The following is a 24,267-nucleotide window of genomic DNA, read 5'->3' on the forward strand; positions in this document are numbered from 1 at the left end:
GTTTTTGGGGTGCGTGGGGCACCAAAAAGCACCAAAAAAAGTGTGGTTCAAATATTAATTTTGCCAAGAACAATAATTTATTGTAAAAAGTTTGCAGATTTCCAGGCATGCAAATTTTGGTTCAGTCACCAGAATTTGATCGTAAAAATAAAAGTGGTACCGATTTTCAGTTCACGGCTAGGAGCTAACTGTGCATGTTCATCCACAGTGTGGAGCCGCTCCACGCAATGAGCAATCCTCACCTCCGTTGCAGCGAATAAACTGCATTTCCTACAAGTACCACTATCACCGCAGGGCTGGAGGATGAGGTTAAACATGTAACAGGAAGCCATGCTAGTCGCTAAACTAGCTTCAAAACAACAGAAGAAACAAGTGCTTAGTGAAGTAGTAGAAGTAGTAGTTTTTACTTTTGTTTAGTTATTGTCTACTATTTATTGTCTCTGTTTTGATCCAACAACTTTATGTAAGAGGAATAAAAACATTAACAAACTAGAAGAGGCAATTCCTGAAGGAATTGCGTGGGAATGCTCCAATGCTGAAGTTGAACTGAATTGCTGATAGAATGTAGTATGAATGTAAGAATAGTTTGAATGTTGAATAGTTAGAATTTCCAGGGAAAACGGAATTTGATTTGGAACTTGGGAAAGTGTTCGTTGGAATGTCCAGGATGAGTGGAATGTGTTAATGTTGGAATGGTTTGAATAGGTTGAAAAATGTGGGAATTGTGGAAGATTGAAAAATGTCCCATTCATTTAAATGGGAACTTCCTGGAAATGTGGGAAATTTGGGAAAAGCGGGATTTAAAAAAAAATGATTAAGAACATTAGTGTCCTGAATGAGCTGAATTGTTTGGTGTTGGAATTGTTTAAATCGGTCAAGAAATGTTGAATTAATAACAGTGTTTAATTGAGAAATTCCTGGAATTTCGGGAAAACCGGGAATTTTTCTAGTTCCTTAACCAACTTGGTTTTGTCCTGAATATAAGGAGTGTTTTGACAGTGGAACGGTTGAAATGGTTTGAAAAATGTGAAAAGAGTAGTGGAACTTAAGAGTTACCAAAAAACGTGAATTCCTGGAAATTTGTTGAATGTGGAAACATTTTATTTTGAATGTCCAGGATGAGTTGAATGTGTTGATGTTGGAATAGTTTGAATAGGTTGAAAAATGTGGGAATTGTGGAAGTTTGAAAAATGTCCCATTCATTTAAATGGGAACTTCCTGGAAATGTGGGAAATTTGGGAAAAGCGTGATTTTTAAAAAAATGATTAAGAACATTAGTGTCCTGAATGAGCTGAATTGTTTGGTGTTGGAATTGTTTAAATCGGTCAAGAAATGTTGAATTAATAACAGTGTTTAATTGAGAAATTCCTGGAATTTCGGGAAAACCGGGAATTTTTCTAGTTCCTTAACCAACTTGGTTTTGTCCTGAATATAAGGAGTGTTTTGACAGTGGAACGGTTGAAATGGTTTGAAAAATGTGAAAAGAGTAGTGGAACTTAAGAGTTACCAAAAAACGGGAATTCCTGGAAATGTGTTGAATGTGGAAAAATAGTACCGGTAGTTTGAATGTCCAGGATGAGTTAAATGTGTTGATGTTGGAATGGTTTGAATAGGTTGAAAAATGTGGGAATTGTGGAAGTTTGAAATATGTCCCATTAATTTCAATGGGAACTTCCTGGAAATGTGGGAATTTTGGGAAAAGCGGGATTAAAAAAAAAAAAAGATTAAGAACATGAAATTCCTGAATGAGCTGAATTGTTTGGTGTTGGAATTGTTTAAATCGGTCAAGAAATGTTAAATTAGTAACAGTTTTTAATTGAGAAATTGCTGGAATTTCGGGAAAACCGGGAATTTTTCCAGTTCCGGAAACCAACTTGGTTTTTGTCCTGAATATGAGGAGTGTTTTGACGGTGGAGCAGTTGAAATGTGTTGAAAAATGTGAAAAGAGTAGTGGAACTTAAGAGTTACCAAAAAACGTGAATTCCTGGAAATTTGTTGAATGTGGAAACATTTTATTTTGAATGTCCAGGATGAGTTGAATGTGTTGATGTTGGAATGGTTTGAATAGGTTGAAAAATGTGGGAATTGTGGAAGATTGAAAAATGTCCCATTCATTTCAATGGAAACTTCCTGGAAATGTGGGAATTGTGGGAAAAGCGGGATTTTTTTTGAAAATGATTAAGAACATGAATGTTCTGAATGAGCTGAATTGTTTGGTGTTGGGATTGTTTAAATTGGTCAAGAAATGTTGAATTGGTAACAGTTTTTAATTGAAAAATTCCTGGAATTTCGGGAGAACCGGGAATTTTTGTAATTCCTTAACCAACTTGGTTTTTGTCCTGAATATGAGGAGTGTTTTGACGGTGGAACGGTTGAAATGGTTTGAAAAATGTGAAAAGAGTAGGGGAACTTAAGAGTTACCAAAAAACGTGAATTCCTGGAAATTTGTTGAATGTGGAAACATTTTATTTTGAATGTCCAGGATGAGTTGAATGTGTTGATGTTGGAATAGTTTGAATAGGTTGAAAAATGTGGGAATTGTGGAAGTTTGAAAAATGTCCCATTCATTTAAATGGGAACTTCCTGGAAATGTGGGAAATTTGGGAAAAGCGGGATTTTTTAAAAAATGATTAAGAACATTAGTGTCCTGAATGAGCTGAATTGTTTGGTGTTGGAATTGTTTAAATCGGTCAAGAAATGTTGAATTAATAACAGTGTTTAATTGAGAAATTCCTGGAATTTCGGGAAAACCGGGAATTTTTCTAGTTCCTTAACCAACTTGGTTTTGTCCTGAATATAAGGAGTGTTTTGACAGTGGAACGGTTGAAATGGTTTGAAAAATGTGAAAAGAGTAGTGGAACTTAAGAGTTACCAAAAAACGGGAATTCCTGGAAATGTGTTGAATGTGGAAAAATAGTACCGGTAGTTTGAATGTCCAGGATGAGTTAAATGTGTTGATGTTGGAATGGTTTGAATAGGTTGAAAAATGTGGGAATTGTGGAAGTTTGAAATATGTCCCATTAATTTCAATGGGAACTTCCTGGAAATGTGGGAATTTTGGGAAAAGCGGGATTAAAAAAAAAAAATGATTAAGAACATGAAATTCCTGAATGAGCTGAATTGTTTGGTGTTGGAATTGTTTAAATCGGTCAAGAAATGTTAAATTAGTAACAGTTTTTAATTGAGAAATTGCTGGAATTTCGGGAAAACCGGGAATTTTTCCAGTTCCGGAAACCAACTTGCTTTTTGTCCTGAATATGAGGAGTGTTTTGACGGTGGAACAGTTGAAATGTGTTGAAAAATGTGAAAAGAGTAGTGGAACTTAAGAGTTACCAAAAAACGTGAATTCCTGGAAATTTGTTGAATGTGGAAATATTTTATTTTGAATGTCCAGGATGAGTTGAATGTGTTGATGTTGGAATGGTTTGAATAGGTTGAAAAATGTGGGAATTGTGGAAGTTTGAAAAATGTCCCATTCATTTCAATGGGAACTTCCTGGAAATGTGGGAATTTGGGGAAAAGCGGGATTTTTTTTTTTAAATGATTAAGAACATGATTTTTCTGAATGAGCTGAATTGTTTGGTGTTGGAATTGTTTAAATCGGTCAAGAAGTATTGAATTAGTAACCGTTTTTAATTGAGAAATTCCTGGCATTTCGGGAGAACCGGGAATTTTTCTAGTTCCTTAACCAACTTGGTTTTTGTCCTGAATATGAGGAGTGTTTTGACGGTGGAACGGTTGAAATGGGTTGAAAAATGTGAAAAGAGTAGTGGAACTTAAGAGTTACCAAAAAACGGGAATTCCTGGAAATGTGTTGAATGTAGAAAAATAGTAGTTTGAATGTCCAGGATGAGTTGAATGTGTTGATGTTGGAATGGTTTGAATAGGTTGAAAAATGTGGGAATTGTGGAAGTTTGAAATATGTCCCATTAATTTCAATGGGAACTTCCTGGAAATGTGGGAATTTTGGGAAAAGCGGGATTAAAAAAAAAAAAAGATTAAGAACATGAAATTCCTGAATGAGCTGAATTGTTTGGTGTTGGAATTGTTTAAATCGGTCAAGAAATGTTAAATTAGTAACAGTTTTTAATTGAGAAATTGCTGGAATTTCGGGAAAACCGGGAATTTTTCCAGTTCCGGAAACCAACTTGGTTTTTGTCCTGAATATGAGGAGTGTTTTGACGGTGGAACAGTTGAAATGTGTTGAAAAATGTGAAAAGAGTAGTGGAACTTAAGAGTTACCAAAAAACGTGAATTCCTGGAAATTTGTTGAATGTGGAAACATTTTATTTTGAATGTCCAGGATGAGTTGAATGTGTTGATGTTGGAATGGTTTGAATAGGTTGAAAAATGTGGGAATTGTGGAAGTTTGAAAAATGTCCCATTTATTTCAATGGGAACTTCCTGGAAATGTGGGAATTTGGGGAAAAGCGGGATTTTTTTTTTAAATGATTAAGAACATGATTTTTCTGAATGAGCTGAATTGTTTGGTGTTGGAATTGTTTAAATCGGTCAAGAAGTATTGAATTAGTAACCGTTTTTAATTGAGAAATTCCTGGCATTTCGGGAGAACCGGGAATTTTTCTAGTTCCTTAACCAACTTGGTTTTTGTCCTGAATATGAGGAGTGTTTTGACGGTGGAACGGTTGAAATGGGTTGAAAAATGTGAAAAGAGTAGTGGAACTTAAGAGTTACCAAAAAACGGGAATTCCTGGAAATGTGTTGAATGTAGAAAAATAGTAGTTTGAATGTCCAGGATGAGTTGAATGTGTTGATGTTGGAATGGTTTGAATAGGTTGAAAAATGTGGGAATTGTGGAAGTTTGAAATATGTACCATTCATTTCAATGGGAACTTCCTGGAAATGTGGGAATTTTGGGAAAAGCGGGATTTTTTATGAAATTAATTAAGAACATGAAATTCCTGAATGAGCGGAATTGTTTAGTGTTGGAATTGTTTAAATCGGTCAAGAAATGTTAAATTAGTAACAGTTTTTAATTGAGAAATTCCTGGAATTTCGGGAAAACCGGGAATTTTTCGAGTTCCTGAAACAAACTTAGTTTTTGTCCTGAATATGAGGATTGTTTTGACGGTAGAACAGTTGAAATGGGTTGAAAAATGTGAAAAGAGTAGTGGAACTTAAGAGTTACCAACAAACGGGAATTCCTGGAAATTTGTTGAATGTGGAAAAATAGTAGTTTGCATGTCCAGGATGAGTTGAATGTGTTGAATGTGGAATGGTTTGAAGAATGTGGGAATTGTGGAAGTTTGAAAAATGTCTCATTAATTTCAATGGGAACTTCCTGGAAATTTGGGAACCTTGGGAAAAGCGGGATTTTTTTGGAAAATGATTACGAACATGAATGTTCTGAATGAGCTGAATTGTTTGGTGTTGGAATTGTTTAAACCGGTCAAGAAATGTTGAATTAATAACAGTTTTTAATTGAGAAATTCCTGGAATTTCGGGAAAACCGGGAATTTTTCTAGTTCCTTAACCAACTTGTTTTTTGTCCTGAATATGAGGAGTGTTTTGACGGTGGAACAGTTGAAATGGGTTGAAAAATGTGAAAAGAGTAGTGGAACTTAAGAGTTACCAAAAAAGAGGGGAATTCCTGGAAATTTGTTGAATGTGGAAAAATAGTAGTTTGAATGTCCAGGATGAGTTGAATGTGTTGAATGTGGAATGGTTTGAATGGGTTGAAGAATGTGGGAATTGTGGAAGTTAGAAAAATGGACAATTTATTTTTGAAAGAGTAAATTTTCAAAAATTATGGGAAATCCGGGAACTTTTCTAGTTCCTTAACCAACTTGGTTTTTGTCCTGAATATGAGGAGTGTTTTGACCATGGAACAGTTGAAATGGGTTGAAAAATGTGAAAAGAGTAGTGGAACTTAAGAGTTACCAAGAAACGGGAATTCCTGGAAATGTGTTGAATGTAGAAAAATAGTAGTTTGAATGTCCAGGATGAGTTGAATGTGTTGATGTTGGAATGGTTTGAATAGGTTGAAAAATGTGGGAATTGTGGAAGTTTGAAATATGTACCATTCATTTCAATGGGAACTTCCTGCAAATGTGGGAATTTTGGGAAAAGCGGGATTCTTTATGAAATTAATTAAGAACATGAAATTCCTGAATGAGCGGAATTGTTTGGTGTTGGAATTGTTTAAATCGGTCAAGAAATGTTAAATTAGTAACAGTTTTTAATTGAGAAATTCCTGGAATTTCGGGAAAACCGGGAATTTTTCGAGTTCCTGAAACAAACTTAGTTTTTGTCCTGAATATGAGGAGAGTTTTGACGGTGGAACAGTTGAAATGGGTTGAAAAATGTGAAAAGAGTAGTGGAATTTAAGAGTTACCAACAAACGGGAATTCCTGGAAATTTGTTGAATGTGGAAAAATAGTAGTTTGCATGTCCAGGATGAGTTGAATGTGTTGAATGTGGAATGGTTTGAAGAATGTGGGAATTGTGGAAGTTTGAAAAATGTCTCATTAATTTCAATGGGAACTTCCTGGAAATTTGGGAACCTTGGGAAAAGCGGGATTTTTTTGGAAAATGATTACGAACATGAATGTTCTGAATGAGCTGAATTGTTTGGTGTTGGAATTGTTTAAACCGGTCAAGAAATGTTGAATTAATAACAGTTTTTAATTGAGAAATTCCTGGAATTTCGGGAAAACCGGGAATTTTTCTAGTTCCTTAACCAACTTGTTTTTTGTCCTGAATATGAGGAGTGTTTTGACGGTGGAACAGTTGAAATGGGTTGAAAAATGTGAAAAGAGTAGTGGAACTTAAGAGTTACCAAAAAAGAGGGGAATTCCTGGAAATTTGTTGAATGTGGAAAAATAGTAGTTTGAATGTCCAGGATGAGTTGAATGTGTTGAATGTGGAATGGTTTGAATGGGTTGAAGAATGTGGGAATTGTGGAAGTTAGAAAAATGGACAATTTATTTTTGAAAGAGTAAATTTTCAAAAATTATGGGAAATCCGGGAACTTTTCTAGTTCCTTAACCAACTTGGTTTTTGTCCTGAATATGAGGAGTGTTTTGACCATGGAACAGTTGAAATGGGTTGAAAAATGTGAAAAGAGTAGTGGAACTTAAGAGTTACCAAAAAACGGGAATTCCTGGAAATGTGTTGAATGTAGAAAAATAGTAGTTTGAATGTCCAGGATGAGTTGAATGTGTTGATGTTGGAATGGTTTGAATAGGTTGAAAAATGTGGGAATTGTGGAAGTTTGAAATATGTACCATTCATTTCAATGGGAACTTCCTGGAATTGTGGGAATTTTGGGAAAAGCGGGATTCTTTATGAAATTAATTAAGAACATGAAATTCCTGAATGAGCGGAATTGTTTGGTGTTGGAATTGTTTAAATCGGTCAAGAAATGTTAAATTAGTAACAGTTTTTAATTGAGAAATTCCTGGAATTTCGGGAAAACCGGGAATTTTTCGAGTTCCTGAAACAAACTTAGTTTTTGTCCTGAATATGAGGATTGTTTTGACGGTGGAACAGTTGAAATGGGTTGAAAAATGTGAAAAGAGTAGTGGAACTTAAGAGTTACCAACAAACGGGAATTCCTGGAAATTTGTTGAATGTGGAAAAATAGTAGTTTGCATGTCCAGGATGAGTTGAATGTGTTGAATGTGGAATGGTTTGAAGAATGTGGGAATTGTGGAAGTTTGAAAAATGTCTCATTAATTTCAATGGGAACTTCCTGGAAATTTGGGAACCTTGGGAAAAGCGGGATTTTTTTGGAAAATGATTACGAACATGAATGTTCTGAATGAGCTGAATTGTTTGGTGTTGGAATTGTTTAAACCGGTCAAGAAATGTTGAATTAATAACAGTTTTTAATTGAGAAATTCCTGGAATTTCGGGAAAACCGGGAATTTTTCTAGTTCCTTAACCAACTTGTTTTTTGTCCTGAATATGAGGAGTGTTTTGACGGTGGAACAGTTGAAATGGGTTGAAAAATGTGAAAAGAGTAGTGGAACTTAAGAGTTACCAAAAAAGAGGGGAATTCCTGGAAATTTGTTGAATGTGGAAAAATAGTAGTTTGAATGTCCAGGATGAGTTGAATGTGTTGAATGTGGAATGGTTTGAATGGGTTGAAGAATGTGGGAATTGTGGAAGTTAGAAAAATGGACAATTTATTTTTGAAAGAGTAAATTTTCAAAAATTATGGGAAATCCGGGAACTTTTCTAGTTCCTGAAACAAACTTAGTTTTTGTCCTGAATATGAGGATTGTTTTGACGGTGGAACAGTTGAAATGGGTTGAAAAATGTGAAAAGAGTAGTGGAACTTAAGAGTTACCAACAAACGGGAATTCCTGGAAATTTGTTGAATGTGGAAAAATAGTAGTTTGCATGTCCAGGATGAGTTGAATGTGTTGAATGTGGAATGGTTTGAAGAATGTGGGAATTGTGGAAGTTTGAAAAATGTCTCATTAATTTCAATGGGAACTTCCTGGAAATTTGGGAACCTTGGGAAAAGCGGGATTTTTTTGGAAAATGATTACGAACATGAATGTTCTGAATGAGCTGAATTGTTTGGTGTTGGAATTGTTTAAACCGGTCAAGAAATGTTGAATTAATAACAGTTTTTAATTGAGAAATTCCTGGAATTTCGGGAAAACCGGGAATTTTTCTAGTTCCTTAACCAACTTGTTTTTTGTCCTGAATATGAGGAGTGTTTTGACGGTGGAACAGTTGAAATGGGTTGAAAAATGTGAAAAGAGTAGTGGAACTTAAGAGTTACCAAAAAAGAGGGGAATTCCTGGAAATTTGTTGAATGTGGAAAAATAGTAGTTTGAATGTCCAGGATGAGTTGAATGTGTTGAATGTGGAATGGTTTGAATGGGTTGAAGAATGTGGGAATTGTGGAAGTTAGAAAAATGGACAATTTATTTTTGAAAGAGTAAATTTTCAAAAATTATGGGAAATCCGGGAACTTTTCTAGTTCCTTAACCAACTTGGTTTTTGTCCTGAATATGAGGAGTGTTTTGACCATGGAACAGTTGAAATGGGTTGAAAAATGTGAAAAGAGTAGTGGAACTTAAGAGTTACCAAAAAACGGGAATTCCTGGAAATTTGTTGAATGTGGAAAAATAGTAGTTTGAATGTCCAGGATGAGTTGAATGTGTTGATGTTGGAATGGTTTGAATAGGTTGAAAAATGTGGGAATTGTGGAAGTTTGAAATATGTACCATTCATTTCAATGGGAACTTCCTGGAAATGTGGGAATTTTGGGAAAAGCGGGATTCTTTATGAAATTAATTACGAACATGAAATTCCTGAATGAGCGGAATTGTTTGGTGTTGGAATTGTTTAAATCGGTCAAGAAATGTTAAATTAGTAACAGTTTTTAATTGAGAAATTCCTGGAATTTCGGGAAAACCGGGAATTTTTCGAGTTCCTGAAACAAACTTAGTTTTTGTCCTGAATATGAGGATTGTTTTGACGGTGGAACAGTTGAAATGGGTTGAAAAATGTGAAAAGAGTAGTGGAACTTAAGAGTTACCAACAAACGGGAATTCCTGGAAATTTGTTGAATGTGGAAAAATAGTAGTTTGCATGTCCAGGATGAGTTGAATGTGTTGAATGTGGAATGGTTTGAAGAATGTGGGAATTGTGGAAGTTTGAAAAATGTCTCATTAATTTCAATGGGAACTTCCTGGAAATTTGGGAACCTTGGGAAAAGCGGGATTTTTTTGGAAAATGATTACGAACATGAATGTTCTGAATGAGCTGAATTGTTTGGTGTTGGAATTGTTTAAACCGGTCAAGAAATGTTGAATTAATAACAGTTTTTAATTGAGAAATTCCTGGAATTTCGGGAAAACCGGGAATTTTTCTAGTTCCTTAACCAACTTGTTTTTTGTCCTGAATATGAGGAGTGTTTTGACGGTGGAACAGTTGAAATGGGTTGAAAAATGTGAAAAGAGTAGTGGAACTTAAGAGTTACCAAAAAAGAGGGGAATTCCTGGAAATTTGTTGAATGTGGAAAAATAGTAGTTTGAATGTCCAGGATGAGTTGAATGTGTTGAATGTGGAATGGTTTGAATGGGTTGAAGAATGTGGGAATTGTGGAAGTTAGAAAAATGGACAATTTATTTTTGAAAGAGTAAATTTTCAAAAATTATGGGAAATCCGGGAACTTTTCTAGTTCCTTAACCAACTTGGTTTTTGTCCTGAATATGAGGAGTGTTTTGACCATGGAACAGTTGAAATGGGTTGAAAAATGTGAAAAGAGTAGTGGAACTTAAGAGTTACCAAAAAACGGGAATTCCTGGAAATGTGTTGAATATAGAAAAATAGTAGTTTGAATGTCCAGGATGAGTTGAATGTGTTGATGTTGGAATGGTTTGAATAGGTTGAAAAATGTGGGAATTGTGGAAGTTTGAAATATGTACCATTCATTTCAATGGGAACTTCCTGGAAATGTGGGAATTTTGGGAAAAGCGGGATTCTTTATGAAATTAATTAAGAACATGAAATTCCTGAATGAGCGGAATTGTTTGGTGTTGGAATTGTTTAAATCGGTCAAGAAATGTTAAATTAGTAACAGTTTTTAATTGAGAAATTCCTGGAATTTCGGGAAAACCGGGAATTTTTCGAGTTCCTGAAACAAACTTAGTTTTTGTCCTGAATATGAGGATTGTTTTGACGGTGGAACAGTTGAAATGGGTTGAAAAATGTGAAAAGAGTAGTGGAACTTAAGAGTTACCAACAAACGGGAATTCCTGGAAATTTGTTGAATGTGGAAAAATAGTAGTTTGCATGTCCAGGATGAGTTGAATGTGTTGAATGTGGAATGGTTTGAAGAATGTGGGAATTGTGGAAGTTTGAAAAATGTCTCATTAATTTCAATGGGAACTTCCTGGAAATTTGGGAACCTTGGGAAAAGCGGGATTTTTTTGGAAAATGATTACGAACATGAATGTTCTGAATGAGCTGAATTGTTTGGTGTTGGAATTGTTTAAACCGGTCAAGAAATGTTGAATTAATAACAGTTTTTAATTGAGAAATTCCTGGAATTTCGGGAAAACCGGGAATTTTTCTAGTTCCTTAACCAACTTGTTTTTTGTCCTGAATATGAGGAGTGTTTTGACGGTGGAACAGTTGAAATGGGTTGAAAAATGTGAAAAGAGTAGTGGAACTTAAGAGTTACCAAAAAAGAGGGGAATTCCTGGAAATTTGTTGAATGTGGAAAAATAGTAGTTTGAATGTCCAGGATGAGTTGAATGTGTTGAATGTGGAATGGTTTGAATGGGTTGAAGAATGTGGGAATTGTGGAAGTTAGAAAAATGGACAATTTATTTTTGAAAGAGTAAATTTTCAAAAATTATGGGAAATCCGGGAACTTTTCTAGTTCCTTAACCAACTTGGTTTTTGTCCTGAATATGAGGAGTGTTTTGACCATGGAACAGTTGAAATGGGTTGAAAAATGTGAAAAGAGTAGTGGAACTTAAGAGTTACCAAAAAACGGGAATTCCTGGAAATTTGTTGAATGTGGAAAAATAGTAGTTTGAATGTCCAGGATGAGTTGAATGTGTTGATGTTGGAATGGTTTGAATAGGTTGAAAAATGTGGGAATTGTGGAAGTTTGAAATATGTACCATTCATTTCAATGGGAACTTCCTGGAAATGTGGGAATTTTGGGAAAAGCGGGATTCTTTATGAAATTAATTAAGAACATGAAATTCCTGAATGAGCGGAATTGTTTGGTGTTGGAATTGTTTAAATCGGTCAAGAAATGTTAAATTAGTAACAGTTTTTAATTGAGAAATTCCTGGAATTTCGGGAAAACCGGGAATTTTTCGAGTTCCTGAAACAAACTTAGTTTTTGTCCTGAATATGAGGATTGTTTTGACGGTGGAACAGTTGAAATGGGTTGAAAAATGTGAAAAGAGTAGTGGAACTTAAGAGTTACCAACAAACGGGAATTCCTGGAAATTTGTTGAATGTGGAAAAATAGTAGTTTGCATGTCCAGGATGAGTTGAATGTGTTGAATGTGGAATGGTTTGAAGAATGTGGGAATTGTGGAAGTTTGAAAAATGTCTCATTAATTTCAATGGGAACTTCCTGGAAATTTGGGAACCTTGGGAAAAGCGGGATTTTTTTGGAAAATGATTACGAACATGAATGTTCTGAATGAGCTGAATTGTTTGGTGTTGGAATTGTTTAAACCGGTCAAGAAATGTTGAATTAATAACAGTTTTTAATTGAGAAATTCCTGGAATTTCGGGAAAACCGGGAATTTTTCTAGTTCCTTAACCAACTTGTTTTTTGTCCTGAATATGAGGAGTGTTTTGACGGTGGAACAGTTGAAATGGGTTGAAAAATGTGAAAAGAGTAGTGGAACTTAAGAGTTACCAAAAAAGAGGGGAATTCCTGGAAATTTGTTGAATGTGGAAAAATAGTAGTTTGAATGTCCAGGATGAGTTGAATGTGTTGAATGTGAAATGGTTTGAATGGGTTGAAGAATGTGGGAATTGTGGAAGTTAGAAAAATGGACAATTTATTTTTGAAAGAGTAAATTTTCAAAAATTATGGGAAATCCGGGAACTTTTCTAGTTCCTTAACCAACTTGGTTTTTGTCCTGAATATGAGGAGTGTTTTGACCATGGAACAGTTGAAATGGGTTGAAAAATGTGAAAAGAGTAGTGGAACTTAAGAGTTACCAAAAAACGGGAATTCCTGGAAATTTGTTGAATGTGGAAAAATAGTAGTTTGAATGTCCAGGATGAGTTGAATGTGTTGATGTTGGAATGGTTTGAATAGGTTGAAAAATGTGGGAATTGTGGAAGTTTGAAATATGTACCATTCATTTCAATGGGAACTTCCTGGAAATGTGGGAATTTTGGGAAAAGCGGGATTCTTTATGAAATTAATTAAGAACATGAAATTCCTGAATGAGCGGAATTGTTTGGTGTTGGAATTGTTTAAATCGGTCAAGAAATGTTAAATTAGTAACAGTTTTTAATTGAGAAATTCCTGGAATTTCGGGAAAACCGGGAATTTTTCGAGTTCCTGAAACAAACTTAGTTTTTGTCCTGAATATGAGGATTGTTTTGACGGTGGAACAGTTGAAATGGGTTGAAAAATGTGAAAAGAGTAGTGGAACTTAAGAGTTACCAACAAACGGGAATTCCTGGAAATTTGTTGAATGTGGAAAAATAGTAGTTTGCATGTCCAGGATGAGTTGAATGTGTTGAATGTGGAATGGTTTGAAGAATGTGGGAATTGTGGAAGTTTGAAAAATGTCTCATTAATTTCAATGGGAACTTCCTGGAAATTTGGGAACCTTGGGAAAAGCGGGATTTTTTTGGAAAATGATTACGAACATGAATGTTCTGAATGAGCTGAATTGTTTGGTGTTGGAATTGTTTAAACCGGTCAAGAAATGTTGAATTAATAACAGTTTTTAATTGAGAAATTCCTGGAATTTCGGGAAAACCGGGAATTTTTCTAGTTCCTTAACCAACTTGTTTTTTGTCCTGAATATGAGGAGTGTTTTGACGGTGGAACAGTTGAAATGGGTTGAAAAATGTGAAAAGAGTAGTGGAACTTAAGAGTTACCAAAAAAGAGGGGAATTCCTGGAAATTTGTTGAATGTGGAAAAATAGTAGTTTGAATGTCCAGGATGAGTTGAATGTGTTGAATGTGGAATGGTTTGAATGGGTTGAAGAATGTGGGAATTGTGGAAGTTAGAAAAATGGACAATTTATTTTTGAAAGAGTAAATTTTCAAAAATTATGGGAAATCCGGGAACTTTTCTAGTTCCTTAACCAACTTGGTTTTTGTCCTGAATATGAGGAGTGTTTTGACCATGGAACAGTTGAAATGGGTTGAAAAATGTGAAAAGAGTAGTGGAACTTAAGAGTTACCAAAAAACGGGAATTCCTGGAAATTTGTTGAATGTGGAAAAATAGTAGTTTGAATGTCCAGGATGAGTTGAATGTGTTGATGTTGGAATGGTTTGAATAGGTTGAAAAATGTGGGAATTGTGGAAGTTTGAAATATGTACCATTCATTTCAATGGGAACTTCCTGGAAATGTGGGAATTTTGGGAAAAGCGGGATTCTTTATGAAATTAATTAAGAACATGAAATTCCTGAATGAGCGGAATTGTTTGGTGTTGGAATTGTTTAAATCGGTCAAGAAATGTTAAATTAGTAACAGTTTTTAATTGAGAAATTCCTGGAATTTCGGGAAAACCGGGAATTTTTCGAGTTCCTGAAACAAACTTAGTTTTTGTCCTGAATATGAGGATTGTTTTGACGGTGGAACAGTTGAAATGGGTTGAAAAATGTGAAAAGAGTAGTGGAACTTAAGAGTTACCAACAAACGGGAATTCCTGGAAATTTGTTGAATGTGGAAAAATAGTAGTTTGCATGTCCAGGATGAGTTGAATGTGTTGAATGTGGAATGGTTTGAAGAATGTGGGAATTGTGGAAGTTTGAAAAATGTCTCATTAATTTCAATGGGAACTTCCTGGAAATTTGGGAACCTTGGGAAAAGCGGGATTTTTTTGGAAAATGATTACGAACATGAATGTTCTGAATGAGCTGAATTGTTTGGTGTTGGAATTGTTTAAACCGGTCAAGAAATGTTGAATTAATAACAGTTTTTAATTGAGAAATTCCTGGAATTTCGGGAAAACCGGGAATTTTTCTAGTTCCTTAACCAACTTGTTTTTTGTCCTGAATATGAGGAGTGTTTTGACGGTGGAACAGTTGAAATGGGTTGAAAAATGTGAAAAGAGTAGTGGAACTTAAGAGTTACCAAAAAAGAGGGGAATTCCTGGAAATTTGTTGAATGTGGAAAAATAGTAGTTTGAATGTCCAGGATGAGTTGAATGTGTTGAATGTGGAATGGTTTGAATGGGTTGAAGAATGTGGGAATTGTGGAAGTTAGAAAAATGGACAATTTATTTTTGAAAGAGTAAATTTTCAAAAATTATGGGAAATCCGGGAACTTTTCTAGTTCCTTAACCAACTTGGTTTTTGTCCTGAATATGAGGAGTGTTTTGACCATGGAACAGTTGAAATGGGTTGAAAAATGTGAAAAGAGTAGTGGAACTTAAGAGTTACCAAAAAACGGGAATTCCTGGAAATTTGTTGAATGTGGAAAAATAGTAGTTTGAATGTCCAGGATGAGTTGAATGTGTTGATGTTGGAATGGTTTGAATAGGTTGAAAAATGTGGGAATTGTGGAAGTTTGAAATATGTACCATTCATTTCAATGGGAACTTCCTGGAAATGTGGGAATTTTGGGAAAAGCGGGATTCTTTATGAAATTAATTAAGAACATGAAATTCCTGAATGAGCGGAATTGTTTGGTGTTGGAATTGTTTAAATCGGTCAAGAAATGTTAAATTAGTAACAGTTTTTAATTGAGAAATTCCTGGAATTTCGGGAAAACCGGGAATTTTTCGAGTTCCTGAAACAAACTTAGTTTTTGTCCTGAATATGAGGATTGTTTTGACGGTGGAACAGTTGAAATGGGTTGAAAAATGTGAAAAGAGTAGTGGAACTTAAGAGTTACCAACAAACGGGAATTCCTGGAAATTTGTTGAATGTGGAAAAATAGTAGTTTGCATGTCCAGGATGAGTTGAATGTGTTGAATGTGGAATGGTTTGAAGAATGTGGGAATTGTGGAAGTTTGAAAAATGTCTCATTAATTTCAATGGGAACTTCCTGGAAATTTGGGAACCTTGGGAAAAGCGGGATTTTTTTGGAAAATGATTACGAACATGAATGTTCTGAATGAGCTGAATTGTTTGGTGTTGGAATTGTTTAAACCGGTCAAGAAATGTTGAATTAATAACAGTTTTTAATTGAGAAATTCCTGGAATTTCGGGAAAACCGGGAATTTTTCTAGTTCCTTAACCAACTTGTTTTTTGTCCTGAATATGAGGAGTGTTTTGACGGTGGAACAGTTGAAATGGGTTGAAAAATGTGAAAAGAGTAGTGGAACTTAAGAGTTACCAAAAAAGAGGGGAATTCCTGGAAATTTGTTGAATGTGGAAAAATAGTAGTTTGAATGTCCAGGATGAGTTGAATGTGTTGAATGTGGAATGGTTTGAATGGGTTGAAGAATGTGGGAATTGTGGAAGTTAGAAAAATGGACAATTTATTTTTGAAAGAGTAAATTTTCAAAAATTATGGGAAATCCGGGAACTTTTCTAGTTCCTTAACCAACTTGGTTTTTGTCCTGAATATGAGGAGTGTTTTGACCATGGAACAGTTGAAATGGGTTGAAAAATGTGAAAAGAGTAGTGGAACTTAAGAGTTACCAAAAAACGGGAATTCCTGGAAATTTGTTGAATGTGGAAAAATAGTAGTTTGAATGTCCAGGATGAGTTGAATGTGTTGATGTTGGAATGGTTTGAATAGGTTGAAAAATGTGGGAATTGTGGAAGTTTGAAATATGTACCATTCATTTCAATGGGAACTTCCTGGAAATGTGGGAATTTTGGGAAAAGCGGGATTCTTTATGAAATTAATTAAGAACATGAAATTCCTGAATGAGCGGAATTGTTTGGTGTTGGAATTGTTTAAATCGGTCAAGAAATGTTAAATTAGTAACAGTTTTTAATTGAGAAATTCCTGGAATTTCGGGAAAACCGGGAATTTTTCGAGTTCCTGAAACAAACTTAGTTTTTGTCCTGAATATGAGGATTGTTTTGACGGTGGAACAGTTGAAATGGGTTGAAAAATGTGAAAAGAGTAGTGGAACTTAAGAGTTACCAACAAACGGGAATTCCTGGAAATTTGTTGAATGTGGAAAAATAGTAGTTTGCATGTCCAGGATGAGTTGAATGTGTTGAATGTGGAATGGTTTGAAGAATGTGGGAATTGTGGAAGTTTGAAAAATGTCTCATTAATTTCAATGGGAACTTCCTGGAAATTTGGGAACCTTGGGAAAAGCGGGATTTTTTTGGAAAATGATTACGAACATGAATGTTCTGAATGAGCTGAATTGTTTGGTGTTGGAATTGTTTAAACCGGTCAAGAAATGTTGAATTAATAACAGTTTTTAATTGAGAAATTCCTGGAATTTCGGGAAAACCGGGAATTTTTCTAGTTCCTTAACCAACTTGTTTTTTGTCCTGAATATGAGGAGTGTTTTGACGGTGGAACAGTTGAAATGGGTTGAAAAATGTGAAAAGAGTAGTGGAACTTAAGAGTTACCAAAAAAGAGGGGAATTCCTGGAAATTTGTTGAATGTGGAAAAATAGTAGTTTGAATGTCCAGGATGAGTTGAATGTGTTGAATGTGGAATGGTTTGAATGGGTTGAAGAATGTGGGAATTGTGGAAGTTAGAAAAATGGACAATTTATTTTTGAAAGAGTAAATTTTCAAAAATTATGGGAAATCCGGGAACTTTTCTAGTTCCTTAACCAACTTGGTTTTTGTCCTGAATATGAGGAGTGTTTTGACCATGGAACAGTTGAAATGGGTTGAAAAATGTGAAAAGAGTAGTGGAACTTAAGAGTTACCAAAAAACGGGAATTCCTGGAAATGTGTTGAATATAGAAAAATAGTAGTTTGAATGTCCAGGATGAGTTGAATGTGTTGATGTTGGAATGGTTTGAATAGGTTGAAAAATGTGGGAATTGTGGAAGTTTGAAATATGTACCATTCATTTCAATGGGAACTTCCTGGAAATGTGGGAATTTTGGGAAAAGCGGGATTCTTTATGAAATTAATTAAGAACATGAAATTCCTGAATGAGCGGAATTGTTTGGTGTTGGAATTGTTTAAATCGGTCAAGAAATGTTAAATTAGTAACAGTTTTTAATTGAGAAATTCCTGGAATTTCGGGAAAACCGGGAATTTTTCGAGTTCCTGAAACAAACTTAGTTTTTGTCCTGAATATGAGGATTGTTTTGACGGTGGAACAGTTGAAATGGGTTGAAAAATGTGAAAAGAGTAGTGGAACTTAAGAGTTACCAACAAACGGGAATTCCTGGAAATTTGTTGAATGTGGAAAAATAGTAGTTTGCATGTCCAGGATGAGTTGAATGTGTTGAATGTGGAATGGTTTGAAGAATGTGGGAATTGTGGAAGTTTGAAAAATGTCTCATTAATTTCAATGGGAACTTCCTGGAAATTTGGGAACCTTGGGAAAAGCGGGATTTTTTTGGAAAATGATTACGAACATGAATGTTCTGAATGAGCTGAATTGTTTGGTGTTGGAATTGTTTAAACCGGTCAAGAAATGTTGAATTAATAACAGTTTTTAATTGAGAAATTCCTGGAATTTCGGGAAAACCGGGAATTTTTCTAGTTCCTTAACCAACTTGTTTTTTGTCCTGAATATGAGGAGTGTTTTGACGGTGGAACAGTTGAAATGGGTTGAAAAATGTGAAAAGAGTAGTGGAACTTAAGAGTTACCAAAAAAGAGGGGAATTCCTGGAAATTTGTTGAATGTGGAAAAATAGTAGTTTGAATGTCCAGGATGAGTTGAATGTGTTGAATGTGGAATGGTTTGAATGGGTTGAAGAATGTGGGAATTGTGGAAGTTAGAAAAATGGACAATTTATTTTTGAAAGAGTAAATTTTCAAAAATTATGGGAAATCCGGGAACTTTTCTAGTTCCTTAACCAACTTGGTTTTTGTCCTGAATATGAGGAGTGTTTTGACCATGGAACAGTTGAAATGGGTTGAAAAATGTGAAAAGAGTAGTGGAACTTAAGAGTTACCAAAAAACGGGAATTCCTGGAAATTTGTTGAATGTGGAAAAATAGTAGTTTGAATGTCCAGGATGAGTTGAATGTGTTGATGTTGGAATGGTTTGAATAGGTTGAAAAATGTGGGAATTGTGGAAGTTTGAAATATGTACCATTCATTTCAATGGGAACTTCCTGGAAATGTGGGAATTTTGGGAAAAGCGGGATTCTTTATGAAATTAATTAAGAACATGAAATTCCTGAATGAGCGGAATTGTTTGGTGTTGGAATTGTTTAAATCGGTCAAGAAATGTTAAATTAGTAACAGTTTTTAATTGAGAAATTCCTGGAATTTCGGGAAAACCGGGAATTTTTCGAGTTCCTGAAACAAACTTAGTTTTTGTCCTGAATATGAGGATTGTTTTGACGGTGGAACAGTTGAAATGGGTTGAAAAATGTGAAAAGAGTAGTGGAACTTAAGAGTTACCAACAAACGGGAATTCCTGGAAATTTGTTGAATGTGGAAAAATAGTAGTTTGCATGTCCAGGATGAGTTGAATGTGTTGAATGTGGAATGGTTTGAAGAATGTGGGAATTGTGGAAGTTTGAAAAATGTCTCATTAATTTCAATGGGAACTTCCTGGAAATTTGGGAACCTTGGGAAAAGCGGGATTTTTTTGGAAAATGATTACGAACATGAATGTTCTGAATGAGCTGAATTGTTTGGTGTTGGAATTGTTTAAACCGGTCAAGAAATGTTGAATTAATAACAGTTTTTAATTGAGAAATTCCTGGAATTTCGGGAAAACCGGGAATTTTTCTAGTTCCTTAACCAACTTGTTTTTTGTCCTGAATATGAGGAGTGTTTTGACGGTGGAACAGTTGAAATGGGTTGAAAAATGTGAAAAGAGTAGTGGAACTTAAGAGTTACCAAAAAAGAGGGGAATTCCTGGAAATTTGTTGAATGTGGAAAAATAGTAGTTTGAATGTCCAGGATGAGTTGAATGTGTTGAATGTGGAATGGTTTGAATGGGTTGAAGAATGTGGGAATTGTGGAAGTTAGAAAAATGGACAATTTATTTTTGAAAGAGTAAATTTTCAAAAATTATGGGAAATCCGGGAACTTTTCTAGTTCCTTAACCAACTTGGTTTTTGTCCTGAATATGAGGAGTGTTTTGACCATGGAACAGTTGAAATGGGTTGAAAAATGTGAAAAGAGTAGTGGAACTTAAGAGTTACCAAAAAACGGGAATTCCTGGAAATGTGTTGAATATAGAAAAATAGTAGTTTGAATGTCCAGGATGAGTTGAATGTGTTGATGTTGGAATGGTTTGAATAGGTTGAAAAATGTGGGAATTGTGGAAGTTTGAAATATGTACCATTCATTTCAATGGGAACTTCCTGGAAATGTGGGAATTTTGGGAAAAGCGGGATTCTTTATGAAATTAATTAAGAACATGAAATTCCTGAATGAGCGGAATTGTTTGGTGTTGGAATTGTTTAAATCGGTCAAGAAATGTTAAATTAGTAACAGTTTTTAATTGAGAAATTCCTGGAATTTCGGGAAAACCGGGAATTTTTCGAGTTCCTGAAACAAACTTAGTTTTTGTCCTGAATATGAGGATTGTTTTGACGGTGGAACAGTTGAAATGGGTTGAAAAATGTGAAAAGAGTAGTGGAACTTAAGAGTTACCAACAAACGGGAATTCCTGGAAATTTGTTGAATGTGGAAAAATAGTAGTTTGCATGTTCAGGATGAGTTGAATGTGTTGAATGTGGAATGGTTTGAAGAATGTGGGAATTGTGGAAGTTTGAAAAATGTCTCATTAATTTCAATGGGAACTTCCTGGAAATTTGGGAACCTTGGGAAAAGCGGGATTTTTTTGGAAAATGATTACGAACATGAATGTTCTGAATGAGCTGAATTGTTTGGTGTTGGAATTGTTTAAACCGGTCAAGAAATGTTGAATTAATAACAGTTTTTAATTGAGAAATTCCTGGAATTTCGGGAAAACCGGGAATTTTTCTAGTTCCTTAACCAACTTGTTTTTTTTCCTGAATATGAGGAGTGTTTTGACGGTGGAACAGTTGAAATGGGTTGAAAAATGTGAAAAGAGTAGTGGAACTTAAGAGTTACCAAAAAAGAGGGGAATTCCTGGAAATTTGTTGAATGTGGAAAAATAGTAGTTTGAATGTCCAGGATGAGTTGAATGTGTTGAATGTGGAATGGTTTGAATGGGTTGAAGAATGTGGGAATTGTGGAAGTTAGAAAAATGGACAATTTATTTTTGAAAGAGTAAATTTTCAAAAATTATGGGAAATCCGGGAACTTTTCTAGTTCCTTAACCAACTTGGTTTTTGTCCTGAATATGAGGAGTGTTTTGACCATGGAACAGTTGAAATGGGTTGAAAAATGTGAAAAGAGTAGTGGAACTTAAGAGTTACCAAAAAACGGGAATTCCTGGAAATTTGTTGAATGTGGAAAAATAGTAGTTTGAATGTCCAGGATGAGTTGAATGTGTTGATGTTGGAATGGTTTGAATAGGTTGAAAAATGTGGGAATTGTGGAAGTTTGAAATATGTACCATTCATTTCAATGGGAACTTCCTGGAAATGTGGGAATTTTGGGAAAAGCGGGATTCTTTATGAAATTAATTAAGAACATGAAATTCCTGAATGAGCGGAATTGTTTGGTGTTGGAATTGTTTAAATCGGTCAAGAAATGTTAAATTAGTAACAGTTTTTAATTGAGAAATTCCTGGAATTTCGGGAAAACCGGGAATTTTTCGAGTTCCTGAAACAAACTTAGTTTTTGTCCTGAATATGAGGATTGTTTTGACGGTGGAACAGTTGAAATGGGTTGAAAAATGTGAAAAGAGTAGTGGAACTTAAGAGTTACCAACAAACGGGAATTCCTGGAAATTTGTTGAATGTGGAAAAATAGTAGTTTGCATGTCCAGGATGAGTTGAATGTGTTGAATGTGGAATGGTTTGAAGAATGTGGGAATTGTGGAAGTTTGAAAAATGTTTCATTAATTTCAATGGGAACTTCCTGGAAATTTGGGAACCTTGGGAAAAGCGGGATTTTTTTGGAAAATGATTACGAACATGAATGTTCTGAATGAGCTGAATTGTTTGGTGTTGGAATTGTTTAAACCGGTCAAGAAATGTTGAATTAATAACAGTTTTTAATTGAGAAATTCCTGGAATTTCGGGAAAACCGGGAATTTTTCTAGTTCCTTAACCAACTTGTTTTTTGTCCTGAATATGAGGAGTGTTTTGACGGTGGAACAGTTGAAATGGGTTGAAAAATGTGAAAAGAGTAGTGGAACTTAAGAGTTACCAAAAAAGAGGGGAATTCCTGGAAATTTGTTGAATGTGGAAAAATAGTAGTTTGAATGTCCAGGATGAGTTGAATGTGTTGAATGTGGAATGGTTTGAATGGGTTGAAGAATGTGGGAATTGTGGAAGTTAGAAAAATGGACAATTTATTTTTGAAAGAGTAAATTTTCAAAAATTATGGGAAATCCGGGAACTTTTCTAGTTCCTTAACCAACTTGGTTTTTGTCCTGAATATGAGGAGTGTTTTGACCATGGAACAGTTGAAATGGGTTGAAAAATGTGAAAAGAGTAGTGGAACTTAAGAGTTACCAAAAAACGGGAATTCCTGGAAATTTGTTGAATGTGGAAAAATAGTAGTTTGAATGTCCAGGATGAGTTGAATGTGTTGAATGTAAAATGGTTTGAATGGGTTGAAGAATGTGGGAATTGTGCAAGTTTGAAAAATAGCCAATTAATTTTGAAAGAGTACATTTTCAAAAATGATGGGAAATCCGGGAATTTAAAAAAAAAATGTTTAAGTAGAGCACACAATTCCTGAACAGGCTGAATATTTTGAAATTGGAACAGTTTGAATCAGATTAAAAATGTGGGAATTGTGGAACTTTGAAGAATGTCCCATTGATTTGAAAGGGAATTTCAGAAAAAAAATTAAATTAGCATAAAAGTACATCAAAAATAAATTACGTTTGAATAACATTTTAAAAAGTGGAGCCTTATTTTCCTTCAGGTGTGCTTGCTTTGTTGGTATGGCAAATGACAACATTACTTACACCTGCGCCTGTTTGCCCGCCAAGTGTTTGAGCCGGACGGGACGTCTCACGCAACAAAGGTATCACAACATGTTACCGTTTGATCTTACGTTACTCAATATCCTTTTGTACCGACACAACTCGCCTGGTTACCTTTTAAAAGTTCCAAATTCTCTACCCAGTCCACATTCTCCGACCTCAAAATTCAGAGTGAATAAAACATTTTCCTGACTTAATCGAATCGTTCCAGCGTCAAAACGTTCTGAAGAAAAATTTTGCACGTTCCAAAACGTGTTCTCATATTTACATTCGTTGAATTTGAACCTTGCCTCCTGCGCGCTTGTTTGCCCCGGCAAAAACCCGACAGGACTGAGGGAAGACTGGGGGACTCGGTCGCCATGGTTACGACAATAACGGTAGACGACACAAAGAGTACTCGTACACTCGTGTGCCGTGGTTCACACTCTGGAGGCGACTCTGGTCTGGAGACAAGGTCCTCGTGGGATATTACAAGCATCTCCTGCACACACACACACACACACACACACACACACACACACACACACACACACACACACACACACGCACACACACGGACACACACACACTTCAGTATGCATGAGAGGGGAAACACAAGTCGTGTCATTGGCCAAGGACACAGCCGAGAAAAAGCAAACACCTTAACACACACTTCACTTTCTCCATGATGGAGTACACAGTGTTCCCATGATGCACTGCAGCGCTTTATGGCGTATTCTACGCGACGCGCGGCCGCGTGGAGTCATGAAGTCACACGGTTGCTCTTTTGGTTTTTAAACGCCTTCACTCATTGCTGTGAATGTCAGACATCTTTGTGTGATCTCGCTGGGAATGTGTAAGTAAACACGTGCGTATGTTGAAATAAACAAGTAGGAATGTGGACGTAAACAAGTGGAAATATAGGTGTAAACAAGTGGAAATATAGGTATAGACAAGTGTGAATGTGTGACTAAATACGTGTATATGTTGAAGTAAACAAGTGGAAATATCGGTGTAAACAAGTGGAAATATAGGAGTAAACAAGTGTGATTGTGTAGGTAAACACGTGCGTATGTTGAAGTAAACAAGTGGAAATATCGGTGTAAACAAGTGGAAATATAGGAGTAAACAAGTGTGATTGTGTAGGTAAACACGTGCGTATGTTGAAGTAAACAAGTGGAAATATCGGTGTAAACAAGTGGAAATATAGGAGTAAACAAGTGTGATTGTGTAGGTAAACACGTGCGTATGTTGAAGTAAACAAGTGGAAATATAGATGAAACAAGTGGGAATGTGGACGTACACAAGTGGAAATATAGGTGTAAAAAAGTGGAAATATAGGTATAGACAAGTGTGAATGTGTGACTAAATACGTGTATATGTTGAAGTAAACAAGTGGAAATATCGGTGTAAACAAGTGGAAATATAGGAGTAAACAAGTGTGATTGTGTAGGTAAACACGTGCGTATGTTGAAGT

The 24,267-nt window shown here is 35.3% G+C and overlaps 1 protein-coding gene across 1 annotated transcript in view; it reads left to right on the forward strand.

Annotated features, from left to right (window-relative positions):
• Positions 1–24,267, forward strand: part of LOC133577895 (TANK-binding kinase 1-binding protein 1-like) — a 224,191-nt gene that overhangs the window by 41,850 nt on the left and 158,074 nt on the right. The gene's annotated exons all lie outside the window — the stretch shown is intronic.

This window comes from Nerophis lumbriciformis, linkage group LG39, assembly GCF_033978685.3.
Source record: "Nerophis lumbriciformis linkage group LG39, RoL_Nlum_v2.1, whole genome shotgun sequence".
NCBI classification, from domain to species: domain Eukaryota; kingdom Metazoa; phylum Chordata; class Actinopteri; order Syngnathiformes; family Syngnathidae; genus Nerophis; species Nerophis lumbriciformis.